This window comes from Bison bison, unplaced genomic scaffold, assembly GCF_000754665.1.
Source record: "Bison bison bison isolate TAMUID 2011002044 unplaced genomic scaffold, Bison_UMD1.0 scf7180017864338, whole genome shotgun sequence".
Classification (NCBI taxonomy): domain Eukaryota; kingdom Metazoa; phylum Chordata; class Mammalia; order Artiodactyla; family Bovidae; genus Bison; species Bison bison.
In genome coordinates, this window is record NW_011494910.1 from 5,627,783 (window position 1) to 5,643,103 (window position 15,321).

The following is a 15,321-nucleotide window of genomic DNA, read 5'->3' on the forward strand; positions in this document are numbered from 1 at the left end:
AAAAAAATCCGCTTCTGTTTTGACTACACCAAAGCCTTTGACTGTGTGGATCACAACGTACTGTGGAAATTAAATAGATGGTAATACCTGACCTGCCTCTTGAGAAATCTGTATGCAGGTCAAGAAGCCACAGTTAGAATCAGACATAGAAGAAAAACTGGTCCCAAATCAGGAAAGGAATACATCAAATCTGTATACTGTCACCTGCTTACTTAACTTATATGCAGAGTACATCATGCAAAATTCCAAGCTGGATGAACCACAAGCTGGAATCAATATTGTCAGGAGAAATATCAACAACCTCAGAAATGCAGATGGTACCACCCTTATGGCAGAAAGTGAAGAAGAACTAAAGAGTCTCCTAATGAAAGTGAAAGAGGAGAGTGGAAAAGTTAGCTTAAAAATCAACATTCATAGAACTAAGGACATGGCATCTGGTCCCATCACTTCAGAGCAAACAGGTGGTGAAACAATGGAAACAGTGACAGACTTTATTTTGGGGCTCCAAAATCACTGCAGATGGTAGACACTTGCTCCTTAGAAAAAAGGTATGACCTACCTAGACAGCATATCAAAAAGCAGAGAAATTACTTTGCCAACAAAATTCCACCTAGTGAAAGCTAAGATTTTTTCAGTCATCATGTACGCATATGAGAGTTGGATTTTCAAGAAAGCTGAGCACCGAAAAATTGATGCTTTTGAACTGTGGTGTTGGAGAAGAAACTTGAGAGTCCCTTGGAATGCAAGGAGATCAAACCAGTCAATCCTAAAGGAAATAAGTCCCGAATATTCATTGGAAGGACTGATGATGAAGCTGAAGCTCCAATACTTTGGCCGGCAGATGAAAAGAACTGACTCTTTGGAGAAAACCCTGATGCTGGGAAAATTGAAGGTGGAAAGATAAGGGGATAACAGAGGATGAGATGGTAGGATGGCATCACTGACTTGATGGACATGAGGTTAGTTATGCTCTGGGAGTTGGTGATGGATGGGAAAGCCTGGTGTGCTGCAGTCCACGGAGTTTCAAAGAGTCAGACACGACTAAGCAACTGAACTGGACTGATTTAGTCTAGAAACACACAATGGCAGAAACCTCAGACCAGTCCTTTCCATGCCTTGATCTACAGGGTCCAAGTAAGCAGCCCACATTTCCACTCACATAATGAGTGAACTCTTGAGACTCCCTTGGACTGCAAGGAGGTCCAACCAGTCCATTCCTAAAGGAGATCAGTTCTGAGTGTTCATTGGAAGGACTGACGTTGAAGCTGAAACTCCAATACTTTGGCCACCTCATGCGAAGAGCTGACTCATTGGGAAAGACCCTGAGCTGGGAGGGACTAGGAGCAGGAGTAGAAGTGGACGACAGAGAATGAGATGGCTGAATGGCATCACTGAGTCAATGGACATGAGTTTGAGTGAACTCCAGAAGTTGGTGAAGGACAGGGAGGCCTGGTGTGCTGCAATTCATGGGGTCGCAAAGAGTTGGACATGACTGAGTGACTGAACTGAACTGAACTGAAGGAATGAACAAGAAACTTCTACCCTTTCTCCTGGTGTCAGAGGAGGCCAGGTGGGAACCTTGGGCTTGCACCCTACATGGCAGTAATGGAGGCCTGATTAATGAAGAAGTCCAATAACATCCTTAGTCTCAAGATATAAAAGCTCAAGTGTCTGAATACAGTTGAAAATCATTTATCAGACCAAAGACCAGGTAAACCTCAAAAGAGAAAAGGCAATCAAGAGAAGACAACACTGAGATGACACAGATATTGAAATCATTCGATGATGGTTTTTAAAAATCTAGTCCAATTGGTAGAACTAAAAATAGATTATTAGAAAACCACATGGTGGGACAATATATTGCAGATGGCAGAAGGATCAATATGCTTGAATATTAACTAACTTGGAAAATAGACTGAAAGAAAACGGACACAGTTTCCAGGACCTGTGGGAAGATAGCAAAGAAGGTTGAACATGAAGTTGAAAATAAAGAATAAGAGATAAAATAATAATAATAATAATAATGGCTGATTTCCCTATGCCATCATTTTCTGATGGCTTAAATGTAAAGGAAATCCAAAAGAATGGGGATATATGTATATGTTTAGCTGATTCACTTTGATGTACAGTGAAACTAACACTATATTATATAGGAAATACACTCTAAAAAATTTTTTTTAAATAATGGCTGATAATTTCTCAAATAGGGCATATGACTTAGTGAGTAACCAAAAACAACTACATACTAAAACTGCTCAGTGAAATCCAAATGAGATAGAGCCAAATAACTTAATGTCAAGATACATCATAATCACTTCCTATTGTGTTGTTCAGTCGCTCAATTGTTTTTGACTCTTTGCAACCCCATGGATTGTAGAAATCCCAGCTTCCCTGTCCTTCATTAACTCCCAGAGTTTGCTCCAAGTCGTGTCCATTCTGTCGATCATGCCATCCAACCATCTCATTGCTGATGTCCCTTCTCTTCCTGCACTTAATCTTTTCCAATATCAGGTTCTTTTTCCAAAGAGTCAGCTCTTCTCATCAGGTGGCCAAAATACTGGAACTTCAGCTTCAGCATCAGTCCTTCCAATGAATATTCAGGACTGATTTCTTTTAGGATTGACTGGCTTGATCTCCTTGCAGGATAAGGGACTCACAAGAGTCTTCTCCAGCACCACAGATCAAAAAATCAGTTCCTTGGTACTCAGCCTTCATTGTGGTCAAACATTCACATCCATACATTACTGCTTGAAAAACCATAACTTTGACAATATGAACGTTTGTTGGTAAAGTGATGTCTCTGCTTCTTAACATGCTGTCAAGGTATTCATAGCTTTTCTTCCAAGCAGTCTTTTAATTTCATGGCTGCAGTCAGCATCCACAGTTACTGTGAAGCTGAAAAGAATGAAGTCTGTCACTGTTTCCATTTCCCCCCATTTTTGACATACAGTGATGGAACCTGATACTATGATCTTTGTTTTTTGAATGTGGTTTTCAGCTGCTTTTTCAATCTCCTTGTTCACCATTATCAAGAGGCTCTTTAGTTCTTCTTTGCTTTCTGTCATTAGTGTGATGTCATCTGTGTATCTGAGGTTATCGGTATTTTTCCTGGCAATCTTGATTCCAGCTTGTGCTTCTTCCAGCCTGGTATTTTGTATGATGTTAAATTAGCAGAGTGACAATATATAGCCTTGACATACTCCTTTCCCAATTTTGAACCAGTTTGTTGTTCCATTCCAGTTTTTATTGTTGCTTCTTAACCTGCATACAGGTTTCTCAGGAGGCAGGTAAGGTGGTCAAGTATTCCCATCTCTGTAAGAATTTTCCACAGTTTGCTGTGATCCACACAATCAAAGAGTTTAGTGTAGTCAATGAAGCAGAGTGTTTCTTCAATTCCTTTGCTTTTTCTATGATCCAACGGATGTTGTCAATTTAATATCTAGTTCTGCCGTCTTTCGAAATATAGCTTGTACATCTTGAAGTTCTCAGTTCACATGTTTTTGAAATTCAGCTGAAAGGATTTTGAGTATTACCTTGCTAGCATGTGAAATGAATCCAGTTGTGTTGTGCTAGTATGACTATTTTTTGGCATTTCCCTTCTAGATACTGGGATAAAAACTCACCTTTTCCAGTTCTATGGCCACTGCTGAGTTTTCCAAATTTCCAAATTTTATTTCCAAATAAAATTTCCATATTAAGTGCAGTACTTCCACAGAATCATCTTTAGCATTTGAACTAGCTCAGCTGGAATCCCATCACCTCCACAACTTTGTTTGTAGTGATGCCCACTTGACTTCACACTCCAGGATTTCTGGCTCCAGGTGAGTGACAACACCATCATGGTTATCTGGGTCATTAAGTCCTTTTCTGTACAGTTCTTCTGTATATTCTTGCCACCTCTTCTTAATACCTTCTGCTTCTCTTAGGGGCATACTGTTTCTACCCTTTACTGTGCCCATCACTACATGAAATGTTCCCTTGCTCCCTCTAATTTTCTTGAAGTCATCTCTAGTCTTCCCCATTGTATTGCTTTCCTCTATTATTTTGCATTGGTCACCTAACAAGGCTTTCTTATCCCTCCTTGCTATTTTTTGGATTCTGCATTCAGATGGGTATATTTTCCCTTTTGTCCTTTGCACTTTGCATCTCTTCTTTTTTCACCTCTTTGTCAGGCCTTCTCAGAAAACCATTTTGCATTGTTGCATTTCTGCTTCTTGGAGATGGTTTTGCTCACTGCATCCTGTACAAAGTTACAAACTTCCATCCACAGTTCTTCAGGCACTCTCTCAGATCTAATCCCTTGAATCTTTTTATGTCTTCTGCTATATAATCATAAACGACCTGAATGGCCTAGTGATTTTCCCTGCTTTCTTCAAGTCTGAATTTCACAAAAAGTACCTCATGATCTGAGCCACACTCAGCTTCCAGTCTTGGTTTTGCCAACTGTATAGAGCTTCTCTATCTTTGACTGCAAATAATATAATCATTCTGATTTTGGTGCTGACCATCTCATGATGTCCATGTGTAGAAATGTCTCTTGTGATTTTGAAGAGGGTATTTCCTATGACCCATATCTTCTCTTGTCAAGACTCTTTTAGCTTTTCCCCTGCTTCATTTCATACTCCAAGGCCAAACTTGCCTGTTACTCCAGGTATCCATTTATTCCTACCTTTGCATTCCAGTTCCCTGTATGAAAAGCAGATTTTTTTGTTTTGATGTTTTGATCTAGAATGTAATATGTCTTCATAGAACCAGTCAACTTCATATACTTTGACATTAGTGGGTGGGCATAGACTTGGATTATTGTGATTTTAAGTGACTTGCCTTGGAAATGAATGGAGATAAGTTTGTCATTTTTGAAAATGAACCCAAGTACTCCATTTCAGACTCCTCTGTTGGCTGTGTGGGCTACTCCATTTCTCCTAAGGGATTCTTGCCCATAGTTCTAACAGTTAGAACCAGAATGGAACAACAACTGGTTCAAAATTGGGAAAGGAATATGTTAAGGCTGTATATTGTCACCCTACTAATTTAACATCATACAAAATTCCAGACTGGAATTATATTTGAATTAAACTTGCCCATTCCTGTCCATTTCAATTAACTGATTCATAAGTCCTGATGTCATAATGAGTTCCCTTTTTTTTTTTTTTTTTTTTTTATGTCTAGAGCTTTGTAGTATAGTCTGAAGTCAGGGAGTGTCATTCCTCCAGCTCCATTTTTCTTTCTCAAGATTGCTTTGTCTATTTTTGGCCTTTTGTGTCTCCATTCAAATTGTAAGTTTCTTTTTTTTTTTCTAGTTCTGTGACAAATTGCCATTGATAATTACGTACAGATTGCATTGAATCTGTAGATTGTTTTTGATATTGCAGTCATTTTGACAATATTGATTTTCTAATCAAAGATAATGGTATATCCTTCCATCTGTTTTTGTCTTCAATTTCTTTCATTAGTGTACTACAGTTTTCAGATTACAGATCTTCTGTCTCCTTAGGTTTATTCTCCAAAGAAGACATGCAGATGGGCAAGACACCCATGAAAAGATGCTCATATCACTAATTATTAGAGAGATTCAAATCAAAACTACAGCATGATATTCCTTAACATGAGTCAAAAGAGCTATGCTGGCGAGTATGTGGAGAGAAGGTAACCCTCCTACACTGTTAGTTGATACAGCCACTATGGAGACAAGTATTTACACTCCTTTGAAACTAAAAACAGAGCTACCATATGACCCTGCAATCTTGTCCCAGGCATGGATCTGGTGAAAAACTTGGTCTAAGAGGAAACACACACCCTAATGTTCATTGCAGCCCTGTTTACAATAGTCATGATATGGAATCAACCTAAATGTCCATCAACAGAGAAATGGGTAAAGAAGATGTGGTACATATGTACAATGGAATATTACTCATCCACTAAAAGAATGAAATAATGTCATTTGCAAAAATATGGATGGACCTAGAGAGTGTTATACTGAGTGAAGTTAGACAGAGAAGAAGAAAAATTCTAAGACGTCCCCTATATAAGGAATTTTAAAAGAAATTTTGCAAACAGACTTATCTGTGGAACAGAAACAGACTCACAGACTTAGAGAAGGAATTTATGGTTGCCAGGGGGAATGACGGGAGAAGAGACAGTTAGGGAATTTGGGTGGACATGAGCACACTGCTATTTTTTAAGTGGATGACAAATAAGGACCTACTGTATAGCACAGGGAACTCTGTGGAGTGTAATGTGGCAGATTTGACAGGAAGGGAGTTTGAGTGAGAATGGTCACATGCATATGTGTGGCTGAGTCCCTTCGCTATTTACCTGAAGTTAGCACAACAGTGTTAATTGGCTACATGCCAATACTAAATCAAAAGTTAAACAAGATACATCATGTTCAAGTTCCTGAAACTTAGAGAAAAAAAAATCTCATAAACAGCTAGATAGATATGCAATACTTATTAGGGATAAATATTATGCAATACATATTTGGAAAAAAGGATTCAAGCTTCGGTGGAAATCTCATCGATGAGCATAGAGCCAGAAAGAAGTGAGAACATTTTTCCAAAGCTGGATGAAAAAATTGTCAACTCCAAATTCTTGTAAACTATCCTTTTGAATTAAAGGGAGAAAGAAAGAATTTCCCGAACAAAGCAAAACAGAGAATTTGTCTCCAGCAGAACTATGCTTAAGAACTTTTCAAAAGCAAAATAGAAATAGAATTGAGATTTTAGAATGGAGTTTTTTTTTTTTTAAGAAAGGGTAAATATAATAAGAGTGTGATTTCCCTGTTGATTTAATTACAGTTGTGCAAAATTGTCGTCTGATATGGTGCTCAATGTATATAGAGAGGATACTACAAACATTTATATTAAAAATGTGGAGAGAACCAATAAATCTAAATGGAAGTAAGCATTCCACATTTCATCTGAGGTGGTAAAATGTCACCAACAGTAGGGAGTGAATAACTACCTGCTGCTGCTGCTAAGTCACTTCAGTCGTATCCGACTCTGTGTGACCCATAGATGGCAGCCCACAAGGCTCCCCTGTCCCTGGGATTTTCCCGGCCAAGAGTACTGGAGTGGGGTGCCATTGCCTTCTCTGTATAAACTACCTAAGTGTATCTTAATACCTAGAGAGACAAAGAAAACCGTGCAAAGATGTATACTCAAAAACAATGTAGATCCAAGTCAAATTATTTTATAATGTTCAAAAATCCACAAGGAAGTCAAGAAAAGAAAAACGTTGAGAAATGAAGGAAACAAACACAGAACAAATAAGAAAATGGCAGACTGTCCTTAATAGTTAATAAGTCACTTTAAATATAAATGGTCTTAAACACATCAATTAAAAACCTGAAAATGCCAGGGTAGACACCTAAACAAGACTCAACTGTATGTTGTATAAAAAAAAAAAAAAAAAAGTCGCTTCAAACATGAAAACATGTTCAAGTGGAGGTTGCAAAAATTACACACCAGGCAAAAGTTAACTAGAAAAATTAGAAGTGGCCAATGTACATGGAACAACAGATTAGTTCCAAATAGGAAAAGGAGTACATCAAGGTTGGATATTGTCACCCTGCTTATTTAACTTATATGCAGAGCACGTCATGAGAAATGCTGGGCTGGAAGAAGCATAAGCTGGAATCAAGATTGCCTGGAGAAATATCAATCACCTCAGATATGCAGATGACACCTCCCTTGTGGCAGAAAGTGAAGAGGAGCTAAAAAGCCCCTAGATGAAAGTGAAAGAGGAGAGTGAAAAAGTTGGCTTACAGCTCAACATTCAGAAAACTAAGATCATGGCATCTGGTTGAATCACTTCATGGCAAATAGATGGGGAAACAGTGGAAACAGTGTCAGACTTTATTTTTTTGGGCTCCAAAATAACTGCAGATGGTGACTGCAGCCATGAAATTAAAAGACGCTTGCTCCTTGGAAGGAAAGTTGTGACCAATCTAGATAGTATATTGAAAAGCAGAGATATCACTTTGCCAACAAAGGTCCGTCTAGTCAAGGCTATGGTTTTTCCAGTGGTCATGTATGGATGTGAGAGCGGGACTGTGAAGAAGGCTGAGTGCTGAAGAATTGATGCTTTGGAACTGCATTGTTAGAGTCCCTTGGACTGCAACGAATTCCAACCAGTCCATCCTAAAGGAGATCACTCCTGGGTGTTCATTGGAAGGACTGATGCTGAAGCTGAAATTCCAATATTTTGGCCACCTCATGTGAAGGGTTGACTCATTGGAAAAGGCCCTGATGCTGGGAGGGGTTGGGGGCAGGAGAAGGGAATGACAGAGGATGAGATGGCTGGATGGCATCACTGACTCGATGGACATGAGTTTGAGTGAACTCTGGGAGTTGGTGATGGACAGGGAGGTCTGGTGTGCTGTGATTCATGGGATCACAGAGTTGGACATGACTGAGTGACTGAACTGAATGTACTTCTTGGTTTGGATTCCCATCCTATATGATCTCTAAACACTGAACTGTCCCAGTACCAAGTTCAGACTCTTTATTTTTATGTGTACACTCATTTTCTGAATGAGTTCAGCTAGTTATTTCTCAGTCATCAAGTCGTGTCTGACACTTTGTGACCACACAGACTGCTCATGCCAGGTTTCCACGTCCCTGACATCTCCCAGAGTTGCCTAAGTTCATGTCCATTGAATCGGTGATGTCACCCAAACATCTCATCTTCTGTCACCCTCTTCTCTGTCTGCCTTCAACCTTCAGATGAATCAGCTATTCACATCAAGCTTAGCTTGAGGATCTTGAACTTAACCTTACTAGCATGGGAGATGACTGCAATTGTCTGGTGATTTGCACATTTTTTAGTACTGCACTTCTTGGGAATTGGTGAGGTTTGACCTTTTCCACTCCTGTGACTACTGCTGGGTTTCCAAATTTGCTGATGTAATGAGTGTAGCACTTTTGTAGCATCATCCTGTAGGATTTTAAATAGCTCTGCTGGAGCTCAGCTAGTAACCTACCTTTAAATATCATCCATAGGTACAGCTGCCCACATCTATGTCAGATTTTGTGATCAGGCCCCAGCTGCTTATTCCATGTCTCAAAGCGGAATTTATTGGGCTGTTACATGTAACTATGGTATCTTTTACACACTTATCTTCAGAAAACAACTGACTGTCTCAATGTTTTAAGACAGGAAATGTCCCATGATTCCAACTGCTCAAATCTGGTCAACACTGTCATACAATAAACATGTTAGATTACATATTCAGACCACAAAAGAACTGGATTTTCAGCACCATTTTTTTGCAACTAAAAATTATTCCAGAAAGGCTACTTCATCCTAATTTTGATTCAATATATTTTGTCCTTATTAGATTATCTAAATTGTGTGGACAGGGTGAGTAAGATACTCTACCTTTGCACTGAGATGGTTTTGTCCAAGTTCCATTTAAACATACGACATCTATCTCCCCCAAAAGTCATAATTCCCAGTGCATTCCTAACGTGCTCTCTCACCACTTTGATATATAGACTTCTGATTTTGTATAATAGCATTTTCCACTTGAGGTGGATTCACACAGGAAATATCTGAATAGAAAGGTAAAAAAAGTATCTCTAGTATAATGATTATCATGAACAGCAAGGAGGAAATAGAATGTCAAATATATTCCATGGTCCTTTCAATTCAACAGTTAATCTGTCATGAAAGACATAATCTGTCATCAGTTTATATATGTATAAATATATAAACTGCAGCTGGAGTGCCAGGGGTCTTGAGGGGGTTTGGCGAACCCTCCAGCTGGAACCTTCTGGAACTCTCTCTTGAGGCAATCGTCTCGAACATGTGGAATAGTGGGTTTGAAAGCTATAGCACCTGCTCTTTTGGGGGAGCCGGTGGCTACACACAGTCCCCTGGGGGCTTTGGATCTCCAACAGCTTCCCAGGCCAAAAAGAAATCCAGACCTCGAGCTCAGCACATTGTACCCTGTACCATATCTCAGCTGCTTTCTGCTGCTCTGGTTGATGAAGTATTCAGAATTGGAAATGTTGAGATTTCACAGGTCAGTATTGTGGGGATTATCAGAAATGCAGAGAAGGATGCAACCAACATTGTTTACAAGATAGATGACATGACAGCTGCACCCACTGATATTCGCCAGTGGATTGACACAGATGATGCCAGCGGTGAAAACACTGTGGTCCCTCCAGGAACATATGTGAAAGTCATCTGAGATCTTTCCAGAACAAGAAAAGCCTGGCAGCCTTTAAGATCATGCCCCTGGAGGATATGAATGAGTTCACCACACATATTCTGGAAGTAGTCAATGCACACATGATGCTGAGCAAGTCGAACAGTCAGCCTTCAGCAGGGAGAGCACCTATCAGCAATCCAGGAATGGGTGAAGCTGGGAACTTCAGTGGGAATAACTTCATACCAGCAAATGGCCTCATGTACCAGGTGCTGAATTTGATCAAGGCTTGCCCAAGAACTGAAGGGTTGAACTTTCAGGATCTCAAGAACCAACTCCAGCACATGTCCGTAGCCTCAGTCAAGCTAGCTGTGGATTTTCTAAGGAACGAGGAACACATCTATTCCACCGTGGATGATGATCATTTTAAATCCACAGACATAGAATAACTGGATCTAATTGGGTCCCCAAGATATTTTCCAGTTGGACCTTTTTTTGCAGCCTCTTGTCTCCAGCTGTGCATATAATTGGCGAATTAACTTCTAGGAAGTAAATTTAGTCTATAAAAGATCTCAACTGACATCCTTTTGAAACTTACTACTACTCTTCTGTGTTTTTGATGGACTTCCCTGGTAGCTCAGACAGTGAAGCGTCTGCCTACAATGCGGAGGACCCGGGCTGGATCCCTGGGTCAGGAAGATCCCCTGGAGGAGGAAATGGCAACCCACTCCAGTATTCATGCCTGGAAAACCCCATGGACCGAGGAGCCTGGTGTGCTACAATCCATGGGGTCGCAAAGAGTCGGACACGACTGACAGACTTCTGTGTGTGTGTTTGTGTGTGTGTGTATGTAAGGGAAAGGAAATAAAGCAATATTTTTCAGCATGAATTAAACTTCTGTATCTTAAATATCTCCCCTATACTTCACTAGAAAAGTGATACTCAATTTTTAGGTCACTGAAGAAAAAGAGTTTTCCTGGAAATCTTTTTGAGGTTAGTAAAATAAAAATTATAAAGTATATAAATTCAAAATGAATTTTAAACCATAAGCAAAACATAATAAAAATATCATTTGACATCAAGATTTGGTTTATATATATCCTGTTTATGAGATATAACTTTAGGGCCTTTCAGAAAATAAACACAGTAGGTTCTTCTTTAGAGCCTTAATCAATAATTAACACACTTTGAAGAATACTATAGTTGCAAGGAAAAGATGATTAAATATTTGAACAGAAGATCTGGAAAAATAATAGAAAAATAAAGTGTAAATTTACAAAACTATACTTTAATGATATTTTGGGGCAAATGATAAGGACATCACCATCAATGATGATCAGTGTGATTCAGGGGATGCAGAGGCTGTAACTACAAGAGGCTGTAGCCATGGGTCCTAAACTGAAATATACACAGAATTCCTTGGGAATCATCAAGACATTGTCAGAGTTGCAGCCCCAGAGGTTTTGATTCAACAAGTCTGAGTAAGCCTGTGAATCTGCTTCCATATCTAACAGTTTACAGAATGTGCTGAGAATGCTCTGCCAGGACTGTGCTTTGAGAACTATTGGGCTGCAAAACCAAACACTGGGAACACAAGTCCATCCCTTTTTATGTTCAGGCACAAACTGCTTTTGACCTGGCCTAGCAGTAATCTATGTCCATTTAATGTTAGTGGAGGCAATTTTCTACATTATATTATTTCAGATACTTATATAAATTTAAAAATTTACCAAAGTACCTCTGCATACTGGCCTTCCTATCCATTTGGTCTTAATACACTGTATAGTATTAGATCCATCCAACTGATAATATGATAGACACTTAAAAGCCACTTGTTCTCCTGACCCATAGAAATCCTTCTCCTGATCTATGAGTACAGCATCCTCAAAGATGGGAAAGTTAACACAATTTGTGCCTGAAAGAGAAAAGATTATGCATTTGTTCAGTACATCTTTAAAGATGCATAACGACCACTGATTATATTCCAGAAAATAAATAGCTACATATCAAATTCTACAGCATTTCTCTTATACCTTGAGACAAATGTCAGAAATCTTGATTTAGTCACATTGACTGTCTCTATATTATCAAAAATACAACATGGGAATGGTGACATTCTAAGAGGTACAGCTGCATACTTCTCAAATTTAAGTTATCTTCTCCCATGACAGCCCACCTAAATTATGAATGTTTCTATTTTTGCTTTTATCAAAATATGTTACCTTGCATTATGTTAAGTGCCTTAGAAAATTGCATATTACAAAGAAATGATTGGCAAATTAACAGCAAATTAAGTAGTGTTAAGAGCAGAGTTCAACCATGGTACAGGAACAGAGACCAGAAATCTGAGATGTATATCAGAGGATGTTCAAACTCAAACTGCACCCAAGATGATGTGAAACAGATAGTTTAGTGTTATCAAATCACCAACCTCCATTGGATCACAGAAAAAGCAAGGAAATTCCAGAAAAACATCTACTTCTTCTTCATTGACTACGCTAAAGCCCTTGATTGTGTGGATCACAACAAACTGTGGAAAATTCTTGAAGAGATGGGAATACCAGACCACCTTGCCTTCCTCCTGAGAAAACTATGCAGGTGAAGAAGTAACAGTTAGATCTGTACATGGACAATTGACTGGCTGAAAATTGGGAAAAGAGTATTTCAAGGGTGTATATTGTCATCCTGCCCATTTAACTTATATGCAGAGTACATCATGCAAAATGCCTGGTGGAATGAAGCATCAAGATTGCCAGGAGAAATACCAATAACTTCAGCTATGCCTCAGATGACACCACCTTAATGGCAGAAAGTAAAGAAGAACTAAAGGGCCTCTTGGTGAAGGTGGAAGAAGAGACTGAAAAAGCTGACTTAAAACTCAACATTCAAAAAATGGAGATCATGTCATCTAGTCCCAACACTTTATGGAAAATAATGCAGAAAAAATGGAAACAGTGACAGAATTTGTTTTCTTGGGCTCTAAAATCACTGTGAATGGTCACTGCAGCCATGAAACTAAAAGACACTTGCTCCTTGGAAGAGAAGCTATGACAAACCTCGACAGCATATTAAAAAGGAGAGACATCACTTTACCTACAAAGGTCCACCTAGCCAAAGTTATGACTTCCAGTAGTCATGTATGATTTGAAAGTTGGACAATAAAGAAGAGTCAGGCTGAGTGCCAAATAATTGATACTTTTGAACTATGGTACTGGAGAAGACTCTTGAGAGTACCTTGGACTGCAAGATCAAAGCAGTCAATGCTAAAAGAAATTGACCCTGAATATTCATTCGAAGGACTGATACTGAAGCTGAAGCTCCAATACTTTGTTTACCTGATACGAAGAGCTGGCTTATTGGAAAAGACCCTGATGCTGGGAAAGATTGAGGGAAGGAGGAGAAGGGGACAGCAAACAATGAGATGGTTGAACGTCATCACCAATTCAATGGACATTAGTTTAAGCAAACGCCAGGAGACAGTGAAGGACAGGGATGCCTGGCTTGCTACAGTCCATAGGGTCGCAAAGAGTCATAAATGACTGAATGATGGAACTACAACAGCAAATCAAACTTTTATTATTTCTAGGGTTATTAATTCTCTACCAGAATTCAGAACTTTTCATAGATATCTTGTTATATTCTAGAATTACTGCTTAATTTCATATTTGGGCCACTTATGCTTTGAATTAAAAGATATTTGTCAGCTTTAGAATAAAAGGAAAAACACTATACTTACGCAATCTTGTGGACAAGACCATTCCCCTCCTAAACGTCTTAGAGATGCAGGTCCATCAGTTCCAAACCCTTCATCACAGTCGTAAGTAACTTCTTCTCCATATTGGTAACTTTCTTGTGAGATACAACACCATTCTGAATATAAGGTGGAAGTCCACAAGGAAGTCCTGGGAAGAAATGAAAGAATGATTTCATGTTTTGCTAACTTTGAAATTTAGTTTGATGTACTGGTCAACATACTTGGTAGTTTTACTTGAAAATAATAAATCATTATACAGGAACTTCTATGACATGGGAGGAAAGTGCACAAATTTTTCTTAAAATTACCATTCTGGTGTGTGTCCACTTGAGCAAGAACTTGAAACTGAAATTACCAATATGTGAAAGAAACCATCAGTGCTTCTCTAACCAATCATGAGTAATAAAAGAAAAACACATTGAGACTCCACACATAATCTTAGGAAAAGTACTATATATTGCAAGAAATTAAAAGAGACATTTTAAGGAAGACATATGACATTTTTTTGAAACTTAAATAGAAATATAAAAAGGTTTACTAATATAAATAGTTGTTTAATTTTATTGCACATCCAGTGTTAATACAAAATAATTGCCAGGTTGAAAAGTGATTCTCTATAGAACTAATGGAATTATTAATAACAAAAATGATTAATTTTATATGTCAAATTTGATTTAATGTATAAATATATAGCTCTATACAGTCAGCAAAAACAGGACCAGGAGCTGACTGTGGCTCAGACCATGAACTCCTTATTGCCAAATTCAGACTTAAATTAAAGAAAGTAGGGAAAACCACTAGACCATTCAGGTATGACCTAAATCAAATCCCTTATGATTACACAGTGGAAGTGAGAAATGGATTTAAGGGCCTAGATCTGATAGATAGAGTGCCTGATGAGCTATGGAATGAGTTTCGTGACATTGTACAGGAGGCAGGGATCAAGAACATCCCCACGGAAAAGAAATGCAAAAAAGCAAAATGGCTGTCTGGGGAGGCCTTACAAATAGCTGTGAAAAGAAGAGAAGCGAAAAGCAAAGGAAAGATATAAACATCTGAATGCAGAGTTCCAAAGAATAGCAAGAAGAGATAAGAAAACCTTCTTCAGCGAACAATGCAAAGAAAAAGAGGAAAACAACAGAAGGGGAAAGACTAGAGATCGCTTCAAGAAAATTTCATGCAAAGATGGGCTCAATAAAGGACAGAAATGGTATGGACCTAACAGAAGCAGACAATATTAAGAAGAGATGGCAAGAATACACAGAAGAACTGTACAAAAAAGATCTTCATGACCCAGATAATCACGATGGTGTGATCACTGACCTAGAGCCAGACATCCTGGAATGTGAAGTCAAGTGGGCCTTAGAAAGCATCACTATGAACAAAGCTAGTGGAGGTGGTAGAATTCCAG

The 15,321-nt window shown here is 38.7% G+C and overlaps 2 pseudogenes; one reads left to right on the plus strand and one right to left on the minus strand.

Moving 5' to 3' along the window:
* LOC104998885 overlaps window positions 1-15,321 on the minus strand; it is a 129,495-nt pseudogene that overhangs the window by 4,589 nt on the left and 109,585 nt on the right.
* LOC104998846 lies at window positions 9,803-10,605 on the plus strand (annotated as a pseudogene).